Raw genomic sequence first — 20,722 nt, 5'->3', positions numbered from 1 at the left:
TTTGTTCGTAAGAATGTAGAGTAATGGAATCCGGTTGTTTATTTTTGACTATTAAAGCAGGTGCTCCCAGACAAAGGGGTCACATTATCTTGCAATAGCTTTTAGATCATCGTTTCTCAGGAGCCAAGCATATAAGATATTCACAGTAGGAATATTATTATGAATCCTTTGAAGTGTAGTAGGACTCACTCTCTTGAAAATAACTAGTAACTACTACTCTCTTTGATTTCTATATTTAGTTTTTTAATAAATGTAACCTAGAAATCAAATTTTTTCTTTCTCTAAAGCCAGGAAGTTGGGTAAGACATTTCTTGGGAAAGATAAGGAACAAAAAACATTCACTACTTTTCTGGGCACGAAAACATTTGTGCCTAAGAACAGCTGTGCTTCTTAATTACTTTTTTAGCCATAAATCATAGTAACTGACCTTTATCCTGTCTGGTTGGAGTTATCACCAGACTAAATTGAAGAAAAATGAAAGTAAGAAAAAGGGTGGTGTAGAACTACTGAAAAACATAGTGTGGATTTTTAAGAGCTTTTTTCTTTCAGCTGACCTTTCTCTCAGCTTTACTTCTCTCCTTCCCACCCTCTCAAGTCTCCATCTCATAAATTTCTACTTCTTCTCCCTGAAATGTCTCATGGTTCTAGGTATTTCAAGAGATTTTTTGTTTTGTTTTGTTTTTTGAAATTCTTTTCTTGTAGCATAAAAATCATACATTAAAAAGCACAATGAACAAATAAATGGTCCTGGAATTTTACATCAACATCTGTTTTTAGTATTGTTGCATTTTCACATCTCCTGTTATTTCTGTCAGTTTGTAGAAGCTTATAGCTCAGGAGTTACATAGTGAGAGAGCCAAACTGCAGTCAAGTATATGTCGCACAGCAAGCAAATACTTAAGTGGAACACTGATTCAAAAGCCTGCCTGTTCTTGCTACATTAAGTCTGGGCAGAAGGAAAAAGCACTTACCAAGATGCCTGTGGCATTCTAAGACACCAGAAGGGGTAAAGTTTAATGTTGCATTGTTTCTAAGTATGGAGACTTCATTGGCAACTCCTCCATCTGAAAGGAACTTTGAGACATCCACCTGACTTGCTCTTTGAGGGGTGTTTGATTATTAACTTGCACAATTGTAATATACTTGGTACCTGTGCAATAAGACATGTCGCTGAAAAATACGAAATGTGCCTGTGTTCAAATCTGAATCCATATTCAACTTTGTATGAATCATAGCTACTTAGAAATTTGTAGTGTAATATAGTATGAATTTTTATTTGTTTAAAACTTTTAGCAATTGTGTATATGTTTCTGTAAAAATTATAAAGAAGGGATAGACTATTTTCAATAGTTCTCCCCAACTAGTCTCATTGTAGTTGTGTGTTCGTTTGACCATGAGAGGGTGTGTGTGAGTGTGTATGTGTGTGTATATGTGTGTAGAGGTGTTAATTGTAATGGCATATTTTTGTTCATTGTTTGCATAATTTCTTTTTTATGTTAATACTTCAATATTTGAATCTGAAAAATATTCCAGGATTTTTCTTGCTGAAATGTCCTCATTTAAATTTTTTTTCTCCCTTTTTCTGGCTCTTACAGAAATTATGGCTAGGGATGTAACTACAGAGAGAGAGACAGAGAGACAGAGAGACAGAGAGAGAGAGAGAGAGAGAGAAGGAGGATAGGAGGGAAGATGAAAGGGAGGCAGGGCAGGCTTGCTAGTTTTATCTTCCTTTATTTCTTGTCTTTTCTCTTTTTCTCTCTTTTTAAACTTAATTTTGATTCATTGAGAGGTATATTATTTCTTCTCAGATAAAGATGTTATTTAGTTTTAAATAAATCTTGCCAGTATATCCAAATAAATCATCAGTATCTAGTAAATATGGCTTTGTTCAGAGACAGTACATTCCTGTGAAAATTGTACAAAACCAGTGCTTTTATTGTCATAGAATTGAGGACTGGGAGTATGGCTCAAGCGGCAGAGCACTTGCCTAGTAAGCATGAGGCCCTGGGTTCAATCCCCAGTACTGAAAGAAGATTTAAAAAAAAAAAAACAAAAAAAAAAAAAAAAAGGAAAGTCATAGAATTGAAATTCTGTTTAAATTTTTATGAATATTTTCTCAGAAATTACAAAGTTATACAGAAATCAGTATGGCGGTACTGAATATTTTTAATGACATTTAAAAACACATATTTGGTCACATTGTTTATGTATGGCTGTGCTTGTCAAGGCCTCCTAACCCACTACTTTTTTAAATTTCAACATTTGTCTCTTAGAGTTTTTGAGTAGGAAGTTCATGTTACTGTGCCCTTTGCTAATTTATAGTATAGTAGTATGAAGAAAGTTGGTATAAAATCAGTTATATGACCTTGAATATTAATTCATAAAATAGGGTTTTAGAATAGTTTCTGACTTAAGGTTAATTTTGTTTGTTTGTTTGTTTGGTTTTGGTTTTGGAGACAAGGTCTCATTTTATAGCCCAGGCTAGCTTCAAACTAGGGAAACTTCTGCCTCATCCTTCTGAGTACTAGAATTACAGGCTTGCATCACAATGCCTATAATGTTAAATTAAATGTTAAATTTCTGACAGAATAATTCTTTCAGGTTGGTCTTTATAACGTTATGAAAAAATACAGTGGCAAATATTTTCAGCATTAGATTTTGCAAGTATATTTGAGACCTAGGAAGGTACTATAAGCACTGGATTTGAAGTATGAATTTAGTCATGTAACAATATATGATCACATTAGCCAATTACCTTTTGGTACTGCATGATTGCTTATCTGACTATGATTTTGCTGTTTATTTGATTCATAAGTGTATCATTATAACTGGTGTTTTCATGGTGAAAAGTTCATGGACAATGATTCTGAAATTATAAAGGTTCAGTTAATATCAACATAGAAGGCAAAAAGGAATGGGGAGTTCTAATCTTGTCATTTATGCATTTATATTTGTGCAAGAGCTCTGGTTCCTGGCTCCAAGGTAAATGGATTCAGGAGTCATGATAACAATGATCTCTGGAAAGTAGCATCCTTAATGTAAAACTCTTAAGTAAGTGGTATCCATCTTTAATGCTTGCTGTTCTCTCCCCTTAAGAATCTTGCATAAGGGCTGATGGAGAGGCTTAAGTGGCAGAGTGCCTCCTTAGCAAGTGTGAGGCCCTGAGTTCAAATCCCAGTGCCACCAAAAAAAAAAAAAAGAATCTGGCATATCTGATACATATCCAGAAAACGGACTTCTCAAACAAACTAACTTGCTTCTTAAAACTAAACATTCCTGAAAACTAATATAAGAACCTTTATAATGAAAATATTCTTAAACCTTTGAAACTTGACATAGGGACTCAGCCCCTCTTCTCCCTCCTCCTGTTTTTTGAAAAAACTGCTTATCCAACAAAAGATTTGTAATAGAAATGTGTTTTCCTTCCCTCCATCACCTGATAGGGCTCCCATATAATATATTCATGTGGGTAACACAGAACAGACTAGATATCTGATAGATTTCCTTTGATATGACTAGCTCTTGGATTACTATATAAAAGAGGCAGCTTAAGTGTTCTGGAAATGGCTAAAAGCAAGTCTTGCGTCTCAAGTAGCATGTAGGACTAGTTTTTCATGATAGGAACTTTGCAACTTGCATTTCTTGTGTTGAAAGTAACTATTTTTGTAGTAGTTGTATATATAAAGCATGTAATACCATCCTAACCTTTAAAGAAGAAATAGGAATTTCTTTGAGATATTGTTTGTTCTTTTTCTATTGAAATATAAATATGTAAGTTAAAAATTACTTTCCTGCTTGCATGAATATTAATTTAACTTCAGAAACATGTAATTTATATTTAAATTTGGTATTTAAGTCCTTCAGAAAGGATAGAGAAAAGACTCCTGCTTACACATTATATTTTACAGCAGAATATTCAAGTATGATTTTATTTTCAGTGCTTAATTTCCTTTTTTAGTTATCAAAGTATAAATACCTGGGTATTTCTAAGACAGCAGTTTGAATAATATTAATTTGAAAGTTTCTGTAACAAAATAGCTCTTACAAAATTCTTGTCATAAGAGAAGCAAGAATGCACATATTTTTGTCATTTTTAAGGCTTAGACCATAAAAACAAAATATTTTATTTTTTAATTTGTTTTAACCAATTGTGGCTGTTAGCATATAGATAAAAAAGAAAGCATTTAAATACAAACAGAGAGTGTCCATTAAAACAAGGAGTAACCTTGTTCATTCAACAAAAAAGCACATTGTGGATTGAGGATCTCAATCTCTAAAAAAAGGACATTGAGTAAAGCAACGAATTCACTGTGTATGGTACCAATATGTACAAGGCCACACATTCAAGGATAGCATGACAGAACTCTACAGGTTGTTGTAATAATGCTTTTCCAGTTAAGTACACTCCTTTCTGGTATCTTCATTAGTGTTTGTTTAGTATTTTCACACATAAAGTTAATTCAGAAGCAAGGAGATGGCATATGTTGTTAAAATTATGTTGGTATGTCTAAAACTTTGTCAGATATTTTCTTACTATTAGTGGACTTTTGTTGTGAACAGATGCACATGGAGTTTTAAAAAATAACCTATTAGTATTCTCTCACCTAGTCAACTTTCCATTTCTTTCACAAACATATGAGATAAATCACCTTATACAGAGAAAAGGTTTATTTTGGCTCACAGTTATAGAGGCTCCAGTACATGATCTGTTGTCCTCTTTGTTTTTGGGCCCATGATAAGGCAGAATGTCATGATGGGGAATTTACCGTGGAACAAAGCTGTTCATGTCATGGTTAGGATGTTCAAGGGCACATGCCCAATGACCAGAAAACCTCCCACAACTAGGCTGCTCTTAAAGTTTCTACCATTTCCCATAGGTTGACTCTGGACCTTGAGGGGACATTCCAAATTCAAATTACAGGCACCCTACTACTTACTGGTAGTGTTTGGAAGATTCTAAAGTTCAGAGTTTGTGTGAAAAGAGGTGCAGATGAACTAAGATATAAATTTCATATCTAACTAGTCATATTATTAGGTGGTTGAGATGTTATTGCTTACTTGATAATCAGTTCTCTTTACAAGTCTGATGATGACTTGTAAAAGTCTCCATTTTCTGTTAGCATATTTTAGTTGTAACAGGGGTACATTGTGATGTTTTCAAAAGTGCTTACAGTATATCTTAGATTCACTACTCCCATCTTTCTCCTTTTCCCCCTTCCCACTTTCTTATAATAGTTTCAGCAAGTCTCCTTTTCCATTTTCATGCATGAATACATAATATTTCCACCATATGGTGATGTTTCTGAAACACTCTCAGGGTGAATTCTTCTAGTTTTTGATGGGTTCTAAGCCATATCACCTCTTAGATATTTGTCATGGGGACCCAGTGCCATGAAGGAAGCAAGAATTGATTAGTGGCTAGGGTTCTGTGTGGTCATGGATTATCTCAAGACTTTTAGAGTCTTGCAGGAGTGTGAAGAGAGATTTAGGAAATCAGATTTCACCGTGCCTGTGTTAATAGTACTGCGCCAGTGTAGACTTGATTGTTCTACTTCTTGAGAGTATCACATGTGCCACACTTACGAGTTACGGCCATCAGAACGAAGAATCTGCTGCTGCCCAGTTGTGTAGAGTTCACCATATTCTCCCATGACAGCCTTTCCCGTCCGTTCTCTGAAGACAGCAAGTTTATCTATTCGTGTCCTTCTTGGCCTCTCCTCTGGTTTTATAACTTTCCTGTCCTCCTCTTTGGAACTGGAAGCTAGTAGGCATGCACTTCTAATAACATTGGTGGCAAGAGAGGGCCCTCTCCAGCCTCTCCTGTCAGGAAAAACATAGTTGGAATGGTGAAGCTGTGAGGAAAGAGCATGAAGAAGAAATGTTGGGAGGTAATGGAGTAGATAGGAGGCCTGGTAAGCAACCTTATATTCCTGACTTCTCCCCTGATTGTATTTTCTAGCTCAATGCTTGAGTTACCACAAAATGGTTTTGGTGTGATAATTTGAAGTTGTGGTTAAACAGTCAGTTTTCCAGACTGCCTGGGCCCACATCCCTCCATTTCCTGCTCAACAAGTGCTTTCCTATCTGTAAAATGGGAATAATAGTCCTGGTCTCATAGATAGCTGGAGAATTAAGTAACTTTATGCACTTAATGTGCCTAGAACAATGCCTTACACATAGTAAGAATCATGCAGTTTTCCTAGCCCTCTTCTGAGATCAATTGTTTGTTTTTTCTCTTTTTGAAAACTTGTTAATTCTAAGGAAATCTATTTCTCAGGGAATCTATTCCTATTTTCCATCTGGATTTCCATTAAGCATGAACTTACTATTAAATGTACATACAGAGTTTTACCATGCTAAAAACATCATTCACTTTCTTCTTAAGAATTATAAGACGAAATAGTCTTTTGTGAATTTATACAGCATATTCATTACCTTTTATTACAATAGGAAATGTACATATACTATATGTAATGTGAATTAATGCTTGTTTTTATTGTGGGTTGGTTTTTGGTGTTTTGATTATTTTTGTGACATGGCCTCCATCATCTGGTTACCATAACTCTGAGTCTTTAATCAAGTGTTCAGTATTCAATTTATTCTATTATTCATGTCAAAAATACATAGCATGTTTAAAAACCACCTTCATAGCAGAGTGAGACTTCACAGTGATCAGTCTTAAGCACTGCTTTCATTAATCCCATCATTCCTAGATAGCTGGGCAGGCTAACCTACATCGCTTAGTTTATTCTGTGTTTTCTGATCATTGTTTTGAAGCACTGGACATTCCAGAGGTATTAGGAAATAAGCACAAATACACTTGCAGCATGAGCTTGATGAGCAATGACTTGCTCGTCACATTTGCTAGTACTGGCCAAGTAGAGCCAACACAGTTAGAAGTCCTACAGCTTTCTGAAAAGTAAACATGCAGGGGTATACACTTACTCAGAAGCATTCTCTCTGATTGCCGTCTTGTAGCTTTGGGAGATAAACAAAAAGAGAGCTATTCTGATCACTCCTATTTGCTCTGTAAGGTCATGCTGGTTCTACTTGGACTCAAGGTTAGGTTTTGCTTCTGATATACTGCCAGTACTTTCTCCAGCCTTCCCTCATGGTATGTCTCCTAGTCAAACTTCACTTTTAAGTTGCCTTATTAGTAATGTGAAAACTGTTTAGGATTCCTTTTTTAAATACTTTTCTTCGAATAATACAGACAGAATGAAAATAAAGGGTTCTACCTGACTCATTTGATATGTGTAATAACTTACCATTGTCAATTATTTACAGATTTACAGAAGATTTCGACATCTTAAGGGCAAAATTTGTTGTTTCTAAAATCTTTTTGTCTTTTGATTGTTTTCTTCTTTTTGAAATTTTTTCAATATCTTGAACAGATTAATTTACAAATAAAACCAAGTTATTAAAATAAATAAAATTCCTTTATTCAAGGTATTATCTTTAAAAATGTGAAAATTTTTTTCTGATTATTTTTCCCCATTTGATTGTTTAATAAGTGATATGAAGACTTTTTTTTTAATTAAAGTATATATATTCTTTGTAGACCAAGACTGCAGTGCAGGCTAAATTTCTATTTATTCACTAATAATTTTGAAATATTTAAAATGTTTGTTTTTTCCTTTGGCTTTTCTAAGATGAGGAAACAGTTGAGTATGGTAGGTAGATTTTTTTTTTCTTGGATACAAGTTCTTCATACTTTAATTCCATTTTCTGTTCATTTAACCATTTCCTTTCTTGTTTTCTTTGTGCTTCTCAGAGGAAATTAAAGGTACATGTACAAAAGTTTCCCTGGATAGTAATTTAATTTAGTACACATAGTATAGGTTTTACTCAGGTATATCAAGCAATTTATGAAAGAGAATTGATTGTACCTCCAAACTTACATCATGACATTTCAGCACCAAAAATAGTATTTGGACTTTGTTTTGGAAAGTCTTTTATTTTATTTGCTTCTTGTAAAAGAAATATAGAATGTAATCTCAAAAAGCACAATATGCTTGTATCTCTGCCAGTAGTGTCAAATAAAGGTGAATCAAGAAAGCATTGTTGTTCATATATTCTAACAGATTTGTGGCGCTTGGAATTGAACCCAGGGCCTCATGCATACTAGGCAAGTGCTCTACCACTGAGCTACAACCTTAGTCCCTCTCAACTATTTGATTTTTACATATCCTATGCTATTGTAGGGATATATTTTTGTGCATTTAGAGGCCCAAAATACTAAATAATGCATACATTAGGGTTTCAAGTTATGCATAGCCCAGTATCCATTTCATTCTTAGAAATAATAGCATATTTGCTTTAAAATGTTTTTATCTGTTCTTTAAATAAAAAATGAAAATAGACATATTATCCTTTTATTCCCTACCAACATGGAATCACTCCCTATCAATAGAAAGGATCTATTTTGATTTAACCTTTTGTCTAATCCAGTGAGCCAAAATATATGTTATACTAAATATGTTAGCAAAGAGCCTGATTTCCAAGAGTATATTTACCTTGGGAATCAAGTGCTATCATTCTCCTAACTGTGAAAGCATAAACATTTCAGGCAATTTTTTTAATATAATTTTCTTGGAACTGCATTAGGAACCTCTGAAGAAGGTTGAAAAAAAACCTGCATGATGTTTCAAAATATTAAAACTTAAATATAAAACAAAACGTTTTATGTTTAAGAGTGGCACTGTAAGGGCTGTTCTATGCTGTGCTTCCCGTGATTGTTTTAAGTGACTTATTTTTTGCGTCTGTGGCTGGGCTTCTAACTGTTGTGCTTTATTTCTTGGCTTTTGTTCTGTATGCTTTTACACTCCATGCAGAGGATGCTGAGTATGCTGGTAACAACAGTGGAACCTATATAGGTGAGCATTGGTCATGGAAGAAGATTTTGTTCTTTCTGTTGCTTATGTCAAAATCATTATTTTATCTTAAATTAGCATATTTGTATTAGCATGCTTTAGTATTCAGTGGGAATAGCATGGACCTTTGTATTAAACAGGCTCAATGGGCTGGACACAGAGGACTGCATAGTATGCTTAGGTTAGTATTCAAGAAGCTTACCAGACACTATAGATTTATAAATCATTACATAGTTTTTTGATACAGGATGAAAAGATACCCTAATGGTGCTAAATAATTTTACTCAGCTAACAATATCTGGACTCTTCTAAATTACTGGGTTAACAGTGAATTATTCAAACCTTCTGGATAACTTTTTTCCTTAAGTAACTTCTTGGTTATGTTTTTCTTGGGATTTGTTATTCCTATAACCCTGTAAATAACCATTGACTAAACAGCCTCAAACATAAGAAAGTCTTATATTTATAATCTGTATTGAAGAAAAGCATTCTAGTTTGGAAATGGCAAGATGTTGTGAACAAACTCAAAGATATATAGAAGTCATTAAAAGCATCAAAATTATCTTCATCTACATTTCAGTCACTTCCACCCTTTTCTCACCCTTGCATGTTTAGGCATACTGACAAGTTCTGTGCTTCCAATAGAAAAGAGTAGAAACAGTTTCAAAGATCAGCTGCTTAAGATTATTTATGTTCATGGTGCTAATATCTCCTGGTTACTAAAGAAATGTGCAAGATTATGTTTTTGATATTTAATATATATTGTCTCCAATGCTCTGAGGTTGGTGGTTTTATATCTATTTTACACAAATCAAGTTATGATCCAGAAAATTTACAGTATTCACCTAAGAACTGAAAGATAGTAAATAACGCATCCTGGATTCAAACCCACATCTGTAAAAACACAATTCCTGCTTTCTGTCTTCTACAACATGCTGCCCTCTGGATATTCATTTTATAAAACAACCAGAAACCCTGTGCAGAATACAGAAATCCCCATTTCTGGGGTACGGAAAATATACTAAGAATTGTATGATCAGAAAGAGGATAAGCTTTCATTGATTGTTTCTCATTTCAGAACAATGCAATGTGCCAGATACTCTGTATATTGATCAACACCTCCCCTTACATCCCTAGCATCTTTAACAGCCAAAAATGGCAAACATTCATTTTCATGACTCTGTGGTCAGCTCCGTGGTTCTTCTGGTCTGGGTCAGCTTGGTAGCTCTTTGCTGTCTGGTGGCTTGACTGGGGTCTGGTTGGTTTGGGGTTGCTTGGCTGGATGAACTTGTTTCTATTTCACATGCTCTTTCAACCTCCAGTGAGCTGCTTATACAGGGGCCTCAGAGTTCCAGACAGCAGCAAGAGAAAGCAATTGCCAGTCTGTGAGTGTTTTCCACCCTAAAGTCCCTTGATCCAAACAAGTCTCCTGACCAATCAGAGTCAGTGTGGGAGGAAGCAGCCTGAGAGCTTGTATGCTATGAAGTGCATACTTTTGACACAATATCATTTCTGATGAGTGTCACATAAAATGCTGGGATTTGGAGAAGGAGATGGTTCTTTTAGTCCAAGGCAAGCAGAGACTCAGTCCTCAACACAGGACATCAGAGCTGGTGCCAAGGCTACATGGAACTCTAGTTAGCAGCAGGGGGCAAAGGTGGGTGCAAGGACTTGAAAAAAAGTAAATGTTGCAGAGTACAAGGTATATTTAAGTTTGGGTGGTATGTAGATGATAGTGCTTGAAATTAAGTTTGGTTACTGAATATTGTGAGATCTTATACCTCAGGTTAAGTAATTTACAGGTGATTTTTGTACTCAGCATTACTGTTTGCATAAAACTGTATCCAAAGAACAGAATATGGGTTTTTAATCTTTGTCTCTCTTTCAGCATTTAGGAATTATAAAAATCAGTGTTTAATCAGTAGATATGAATTAAAGTCCAAAAGCAAGGAGGTGATCAGCATTATGGATTTCTTTAAGAGTGCACAGAAAATTAGCTCTGATAAAATGCTATTGGCTCTGACAACATGGAACACTGATAGTGTCTGAGGAGCAATTTTACTGGAAGCCAAATTGCAAAGTGTCAAGTAGTAAGAAAGTAGACAATGAAAGGTAGTAATTGAGTTCCAGACAACTTTTATAGTTGAAAATAGGAATGTTTTATTGAGAAAATATATTAAGATCATCTTTTAGGCAGAGATGATGGAGCCTATGGTAAAGGATTGAATGTCTGAAATAGGAAATAATTGGCAGCACAAAACACAGCTAAGAAGAGACCAATGGAGTTAAAGACTACAAGAGTACTTTAAATGCAAGAATTTGGCATTAGCTGATGAAGTAGATCATGCAGATACCCTGATAGAATTACTGATGTGAAAAGGCAGTCAGCATTGTGCTCCACAAGATCATTTTACATCACCGAATTGCAGATGAAAATGGGACCTTCTGGTAGAATGGGAATATCATGAGTCATATAATAATTCATATCAAACTGGGAGCTCAGGATGATCTGTAGGCTGTGTTTAGAATAAAATATATTTAGGTTAGGCCTACAGATTGAGAAACTTCATATAACAATTTCTATCTCCTTTGGCAAAACAGGAGATTTGATAGGTCTTCATAAATAATTAGCTAGAACTGAGTTCCAGCTGACTTCTTTAGTGGGAGGGACACAAGCTCTGTAACACAGTAGCCACCGCTCTTTGCCTTTCCAGTTTTGAAACAAGATATCAGTTCTCATTCTCCCAGCCACTGTACCAATAATCCGAGCTATGGGAAGTAAAAATAACCAGAGAATTTCCAAAACACATTAGGCAACATACTGCTTCAAGGACTGAATGTTGTAAAAACATATTTTGGCAGAATGCACCTTAAGATTTTTCTACCTATCTGGGTTTGCAAGTCATGATTAGAGAGTGCAGCAATTCACTCCACTCAACTTCTGGTCTTAGAAACAATAATTCTCTTTCTGTACTTGACTGTGGCGAAGGAGAAAGTATGGCCAATGTGACTTAATACGTGTGCATTGTGTTAGTAAGCTTTCTACCAGTGTAATAAATACCTGCAATAAGAGGAGAAAGGGTTTATTTTGAATTGCAACATTGAAAGGTCAGTCCATGATCAATTGGCCCTGTTGCTTTGAGACCTGTGGCAGCACATAATGGTGGCTATGTGTGGCAAAACCATTCACCTCATGGCCAAGAATGAAAGAAGGAGGAAGAGACCAGGATTCCTTTGAGGGCATGTAGAAAATGACTTAATTTTATCCCAGTAGACCTCACTTTTATGGTTTCCACCGCCTTTCAATAGAGCCACTCTGGTGAACGAGCTTGGAACACATGGGCCTTTGGGGGATGTTCACATCCAAACCACAGCAAGCATCAGGACATTGCATCATGATACCATTTCTTTCTGATCTAAATACTTGTTTCAATGTTTGTGCAGCAAGAAATCACCACAAAAGGGTCATACACTGGGAAGCTTTGTTTGAAAAAGATGTGCCCTTCAACAGTGACATAATAGTATACAAAAATAACACTGTTTCTGACTAAAGTTTCTTCCTTTAAGGAAACACATCAACCAATGACCACAAAATTGAAGTTGGTTTTTTAGTAAATAAACAAGTTTGGTCATAGTCTCTTGGTTTTATTTTATTTTGTTTAAGAGGTACTTTGTGATAAATAGATTGAGCAAACTGACTGTCTTGTGGAATTTCATTTTCTCGCAAAAGCCAAAATGACTACAGATCTTAAGTGTTTTTTTAAGTCTCATATACAACATGCTAACAAAAATTGCAAAACTGTTTTATGGTAAAAGTATACATTTAACGGACACCTGTAAATACACTTTTTTGCCTTGACTAACCATATCTTCATCCTTTTTTCTGTTGGGTTCTTTATCATCCTCCTTTTAATGTAATGAGCCTTTTCTGTGTTGTGAATATTAACTATTTTTCTGTGGCTGATGTTTTCTTCTGGTCTTTTGGTTGTGTTTTACTCTTTTCTGTGTTATAGTGCAAAATATAAGTATTTGACTTTTAAACATTGCTGGATTTGTGTAATCCCAGCTACTTGGGAAGCAGAGATCGGAGCACTGAAGTCAGAAGCAGGCCTGGGCAAAAAATTTAATTATTTGAAAAATAACTAAAGCAAAAAGGGCTGAGGATGTGGCTCAAGTAGTAGAGTACTTACCTGGCAAGCAAAAGACTCAAAGCCTTTAGTTCAAACACCAGTACTGCAAAAAGAAAAAAAAAGTTATATTTGTGAGTTATTTCATTTTTGTCTTCTGAATTGTCTTTTGTATTCTTCCACCACAAAATTACTGAAATTTAAAATTTTTTATTTTTATCAATGGGCTATATGCATTAGGTTGAAGCATATAAAATTGCTGTTTTCTTGGTGACAAACCAACAGAATGTCAGCAGTTTCATATGGCTGTCTTAAATAAATTGTTTTAAAGGTCAAATAATCTTTTTCAAGCCTGGAAACCAAGGGCAAGATCGCTACCCTTTTCCTTCCCATCCCATGTCCTCTCTCAAAAGATGACCACTTTAGAGCTGATAAGCACTTGCTTCTGATACTTCTAGAATATAACTTTCTTATAATTCTATTCCTGGATTTTAAGAAGCTAGTTGAATGCCTGTTATGTTTTATATACTATTCTGGACACTGGAGTACCAACAGATCAAAGTAAATATGCTTCTTTCCTAGCACTGCCATATTTGGGGGTAGGTAGATACTAAATAGAGTGGAGGGAGATAAATTATATAATGACTTTGATTATAAATTATATAATGCCTTTGATCACAAATTATATGCTGGTAATAAGTGCTAAGAAGATAAGTTCCAGGACTGGAATGATGAGCTTTCAGATTTAAATAGGCTAGTTGAAGAGGCTTCTCCATGAGAGGGCATTTTTTGTTTGTTTTTATTGTTGTGCTGAGTGGGGACACATTGTGACATTTACAGAAGTTCTTACAACATATCAAATATATTGTACTTGAATGCACCCTTCCACTATTTTCCTTTGTGCTCTCCTCCCCCACCATGCATGGAATAGACTCAACAGATATAATTTTTCTATTTACATACATGTATACACAGTATTTGCACCATATTCACCCTCCTTCACCATTTTCCTACCTGCTGCCCCCTCCCACTGGTACAACTCCCCTAGGCAGGACCTGTTCCACCTTCCTGTTTTGTATAAGAAAAGAAGAAGAAAAAAATAACATTTTTGGTTGTTTAAGATAGCTACACAGGGAGTTTCTTTGTGGCATCTCCATGTTTGTATTATTATAGCCCGATTTGATTATCTCTGTTTTTCAAGAAGGGCATGTTTGAGCAAAATCCTGAAGGTAATAAGCTTTTCAAATAGTGGGACAAGCATGTTCCATGACCCTGAGACAGGATGTCTGCACCTGAGCATCAGTAAGGGGACCCGTGTGGCCTGAGCAGAGAAAATAAGAGGGAGAGTGATAGGAATTGACTTTAGACAGGAAACAGTATGATTGTGGTGAGGAGGGGCAGACTTTGGCTTTTCCACTGTGTAAGATAAGGGGTTCTGAGGAGAGGATTACCACTATACAGGTTAACAAGATGGAATGGAATTGTAACATTTTAGTCACTTAACACAGATCATATAAAGGACTGTAGTATTCTGGGAAACATCCAGCCCCAGTGGACACTGCCACTTTCCCAGATACATTGTAGTTCCACTAGTGTTAAAAACATCCATGTGTACAGGATGGGTCCATATCCATCCTGGCACAAGGCTCGCTTATCTGGTCCTAAGGCAGCTCTGGAAACACAGAATGCCTAGAAATTTGGTGTTCTTGTGGGACCTTCTCTAAGAATAACATCAAAGAATTTCTGAGGCTGTGGCTTATTTAAGGACCTTACCTTTGCCTGTTACCCACTTCCATGCCTTGTAAAAATGAAAAGTGATCTACCCTGCAGAATATCTTTAGAACAATGTTCCTGTGTATGTGTGTGTTACTAGGGTTGTACTCTGTGGCTCAAACTTGCTAGGCAGCTGTTCTCCCACTTGAGCCATGACCCCAGTCCAGTACAATATTCCTTGAATCCTACAGTGGACCTGCTATGACCACTATGATCTAAATCAAGCCAACAGTTCAGTGAAGACATTTGATTATTTCTAGTTTCTTTGAAGTATGTAAAAAATCAAGTCAAAATCAGCATATAAATTGCCCTTAACCTGATTATACATTACATTTTTTGAAAAACAGATTCCACATCAAAATGTTCTAAGTTGACCCTTTTGAAAGAAGTAACATTATGGGTGGGGACGTGGCTTAAGTGGTAGAGCGCCTTCCTAGCAAGTGCAAGGCCCTGAACTCAAACCCAAGTACTGCTTAAAAAAAAAAAGTAACGTTACAATACTCCAAAATATGGATGTCAGTTTTTATAATAATTGTACCTTGAAACCATCTTTCCTAAGGCTTCACTGACATGGACATGCACAGTGATATCATTTTTACTGATGTGTCCAAAGCTCATTTCTTACAAGTCAGAATATTTATCAATAAAAAACATTTGCCTATTTTATTGGACGGAAAGTAAAAGCTCCATGAATGGACAATATAAGTTGTATGCAGTCTGCATAAAATCTTATAATAACACAAAGGTAAATTAATAGTATGCTGTAAATATGAACTGCAGAAAATTAAATGGTTTAACTTTGAATCCCTCTCAGAGCAGTCTAAATACAAAGATTGTCATTCATAGATACAGAGTATATATATTATAAGTATAATATATATAGTATGCCCTACATGTATATATGAATTATTAGGACTAATTCATATCTTCCTATAAGTGCATGAAAATTTTACTTAGCTTTGGCAGATGGTATGAAGGTTTATGGACTTTTGGTGTGTGTGTGTGTGTTTTGGCTTCCAAAGTATAATTGCTTTTTAGTAGTAGAATGGCTTTAAAAATTTTCTCTCTTTTATCTACAAAATAATCCATATGAAGAATTATTACTTTTTTTTTTAAACACTGGTGAGAATTATAGAATGTTTTCCTCTGGTTAATTCATTAGAGAAGATTTGCCCTAATCAACTCACAAAACGCTGCTTATCAAGCATCTGTGTTCTAGCATATTTTTTCTTGTAAATGTTTTCCTGAAAAATCAGTTTTTCTCCACTCTGTCCTTGCTGGAGTACTTCATGCATTCTTTAAAAACAAGGTCAGTCTTAGGACTTACAGATGCTAAGACTGTTCTTTCTGTTTAACTTAAGTGTTTAGCCTAAAGTTAAATGAAAGCAAAACTGTTCATTGGCTGTTATTTCTTTTAAAAGTTATTATTTGCGCATCTCTGCTTCTCTGTGTTTTCCCTAATGCTGTTTCTTACTTCTCTCCCTTCTCCTGTGTTTAGGCCCTGTAGACTCTCAACAAGGTACACTGCTGGTTTAATAGATCTAGCAGAAATTCCCCTTTAATCCAGTACCCAAGCATTTGCTAAAGAATGTTAAATAGGTGAATACAGCTGTGTCTAAGTATACTGCCTTAATATTTTTCAAAACAGAATTTTTACAAAGAGAATATTTAGAAACATTCTTTCAAAAGTGGTATAGGTTCTTTCTTGAATAAAATAGGACTCTGTATAATCTCAACATGTCTGGAATACTACTTGGAAATTTTTTTTCTGACAGAAACCATCCTGCTTAGAGAATTTTAGGTTGCATGGATGAACTAAACCTAAAAAAAAAATTGTAATCCAATTTTCCCCCTCTTCAGAACTGTACTTTTGTATGCAGTTTTATACATGTGTACTGTATATTCTCATATTTTTGAAAGTGTAAATAAGAACTCATTCCTTTACTAGCTGTCTGGCAGAAAATTAAATTCTTGTGGAGTTTTTCTGTTTTTATTATAGTAATGCTTTTCTGTGCTTTAAAAATAAACTATCAGGGGCATCAGGAATACCTTTTAAGATATATATATAAGCAATTTTTCCTTGGAAATTACACATTGATATCTTCTGTTAGTTTTATCAGATTCTTTTCAGATTCTGTTTTTATTGGAGTAAGCTGAAAGATTCAAGGGTATTTATGGATTTGAACATTTCTTCAGTAGAGCGCCTTGAACCTATAACATTCCAAAGGTGAATTTTCTGTTAATCTGTCCCGAAGTCTTTTCCCCCACTTAATGCAAAACTAGCCTAGGTAATGCTCATTAATATGACTATGATACTGTTCATGTTTCTTTGGGGATTTCCTTTCTAACATTGTAAGATGAATCTAGGCTCTTCGATCTCATTGACTTCACAGGTTTGTACTGGTGTTTTCTTCACAGGTTAAACCTCCTCCTCCCAGAGGTTTTTAGTTACCCTTCATTGTCTTTCAGATAATTTTGATTAGCACATTATGAGGTATCATTTCCATAATGATTTTGTACTAAATTCATGTTACTACAAAGTTTTTCATACCTGGAATGATTTGCATTGTGATAATACCCTTAACATTATATTCAAAATGTTCATTTCATGGAAATGTCACTGTTTTGTGGTCAGGAACCTAACTTTTTATAGCAATTTCTAGCTGCTTAGTTTTTTAACATCTGCACTTTTTTTTTAATTCATCTTTAAAAGTTCCTTTATGGCAAAATTTGCTTTTCTTGCTAATTAAGATACCACAGAAATATATGCTTGGTCAAATTGTTCTAATATTTAAGATGCAAAAAATATTGTTCATACAATTTTTGGCAGTACTCCCAATTTTAAAAATTTGAGGTCCACATTTCAGTGAATGTCAAATGATAAGAAAGAATTTAAATGTTTATATTTATCTCCCTTTGGAAATTTAGCAGTTTTCTTGACCGTGTCTGCATCAAATAAAATCTTCCTTTATAAAGTAGAAAGTTTAGAGTGGATGCTTCTGTAACTCTCTAAATTTTGATGTGCCTGTGACCCATATTTGCTCTGCTATGATTCAGGAGAGTTTCACTGACTTCTTTTCCCACGCTATAAACATCTATGAAGTCTAAACCTATTAAAAGCTCATTTGAGCATTAGCAACGCTTAAGATCTGATGTTATTAGACCAGGTTGGTGATGTAAAAGAAATGTAATCAGATATTGAAACTGTCCCATTTGAAGCATTGCAGGTGCTAATGTAATGGTTCAGTGTTTATTTTCTGTGAGTTAACAGAAAGTTTCTAAGGCTTTGGTGCTCATGGTGTTCGCTCTGTTTGAGGGCCTTTTGTGTTCATGGATATGTTTATTCACGAAATGATTGTGCATTTTACTGAAATGCCAATCTTAGAAATCATAATTCTATGAAAAGGTAAAATCATAAAATTGTACGTATTTACCTTATAAATTTACACTAAAGTTACTTATTTGTGGGAACCAAAATGTTGCAATTTATGATTTTATAATAAAAGATTTCACATCAGTTTTATTAGCTTAGGTTTAAGTTTCCAAAACTAAGGACTTTTTTCTTTTTCACTCTCACTTTACAGGTGAGATTGCTGGTTCTCTATCTTTTTTGATCTTTAGTTCTTATAATATATTCTGATTTTTTTATAGGTTTTCCATTACTTTTACTTTCTCTGCTTTCATTATATTTGAATTTATTGGCAACTCCTAACTATCATGAACATAGAAAATTTGTGGGTTTTTTTTTAACCATAGTCACTTCAAAATATAGAAGATTAGAATCTGCCTCTGAGAAACTGAATGCATTTCATGTCATATGCTGATATAACTACACAAATACATGTACCTATATTGAATTTTATTTGCTTTATTGTTCATATGTTATGAACTCTGTGTTTCTTTTTGTTTCAAATTGTACAATTTTATAACATAGAGAGTTTGAAAATATAGCAAAATAATTGCCCATAGCCCCCCGACCTAATACAGCCATTTAAAAAAAATTTATTTTCTTCTATATTTGTGTATGTATACCAATACTTCTATTAAAAGAAACATAAAACTCATAGTACTACATATAATTTTTCTTTCCTATCCAGTTTTCCATTTATTATTATGTCAAATGCACTTCTAAGGTGCATAAGTTTTTTAATTTCAATGGTTGTAAACCCCATTTCTTAAAGAAGTTGTTTCATAATTTAAGTATTTATATTAAATATAAATACTTTGATTGCTCCCAAGTTTTTTGCTATTAAAAATGACACTGACATTTGAAATTATAGGTAGTTAGGTATATTTGTTTACAATATTGAAGCTTATTCTAATAACAAATGGTTCTTAAATTACATATGTAAGCATTAGAATACTATTTTGACTAATGTGTTATGCAAAAGCAGTGTAATGACATAGTTTTGAAAATAACCATATCACAACTGACCAAGTTTAATGTTTTTATTTAAGAGAAAATTCAAAATCAAATCTGACATTAAAATATTTGCAAAACAGCTAAGCTTCCATTAAAGCCCTATGTTGTGAAAGCACCTTAGATTCTGCCCCCTGAGAGATTGGGATCTTCTTGAGCCCAGTGACACTATCTCATGTGTGTGTGTGTGTGTGTGTGTGTGTGTGTGTGTTTATATACACATATGTATTTATATTTTATATATCATCTTCAATATGAAAGCGTATAAAAACATTTAATTATATTTAAAAAAAATCTTCTAGTAGAAAAAACACATGTATTTCAGTCACTAAAGTAAACTGATACCCTTTAACAGTTTTTTCCTATTAAATTATTTTATAAAGTAGCAGGAGGCTCATCATCTTTTCTGTTATGCATTTAGCCAAACTTCTTAACTTTGTTTCATCATACAATATTTAAACTAAATCACTGGCAGTCTTTTTATTATACTAGAAGGTCTGTTTAGGCACCTGGATTTTTATACCTACCTCGTGCCATTGCTACTACATAACACTCTTTGAATGGAACCTCCCAGTCACCTAGAAAGTTCTCAATAAATATCAACTGTTCCCACCATTACAGCTGTTTGGGAGTACTGGTATTATAACAAGAGATTGAACTAAACTCCCACCAAGAATCACCTTTTCTGCTATGACATAATCAACAATCTGATACTTCAGTACATATTTATCATCCTAAAGTGGTAAAGGGATTATTTAGTATTTCTGGGACCATTGGTTAATTATTTGGAAAAATACTACACTTCACAGGCTTGATCTCATGATTACCTCTGAGTAATTCCAGATGGCATAAAACAAATTAAGTATAAAGTCATACAACCTATTTTTTAAAATTAAGAAAATATAGGTGAATATTTATCAGACCTAAAGATAGGAAAGTCATTAAAATATTGGGAGAAATCAAAAGGAAATAAAGCTTACAGATTCAAAGACACAACCATTTTAAACTTCTTTGTGATTAGTTAAAAGGAAAATTGAAAACTTAGGACAAAAGGATCATGATGTTATTAACATATATGTGTGTATATGTATTTATGAATACCCTGATCAAAACATGATCAATATATATTAAACAATTGTTTACAGAAGAAATGAGAAACATGTAAACATGACAATGTCCAACTGTACTGCCAGTTTCAACAACAATGGCAGATAGTTTTCCACTTTCTAAAGTTCTTAAAAGAACTTAAAGAAATTAGAAGTTCTTTTACACAAGAATGGTGAAATGGGCAACTTAAGAATAGACATTGTCATTAACTGATTTGGGAAGCATTTGGACAAGGTCTCTCTAGCTTCCAGCAATCTGTCCTCATGAAGTCATCAGTGACATCAGTCTAGTTATGAACAGAGATATTTATTGAACTCTTTAAATAACAAGCAGCTTTAATTGGTGGTGCCCCTTGGTAGTTAAGATTTTTTACTTTAAGTAAAGCTGTACAATTAAATAATAAATTAGCAAGCCATAAATTG

The 20,722-nt window shown here is 34.3% G+C and overlaps 1 protein-coding gene across 4 annotated transcripts in view; it reads left to right on the top strand.

The window, feature by feature from the left end:
- The window catches only part of Mpp7 (MAGUK p55 scaffold protein 7), a 230,102-nt gene that overhangs the window by 174,066 nt on the left and 35,314 nt on the right, over positions 1-20,722 (top strand). The window lies entirely within an intron of this gene.

This window comes from Castor canadensis, chromosome 15, assembly GCF_047511655.1.
Source record: "Castor canadensis chromosome 15, mCasCan1.hap1v2, whole genome shotgun sequence".
NCBI classification, from domain to species: domain Eukaryota; kingdom Metazoa; phylum Chordata; class Mammalia; order Rodentia; family Castoridae; genus Castor; species Castor canadensis.
Note: the sequence above shows the minus strand (reverse complement) of the source record. Positions and strands in the feature narration are given on the sequence as shown.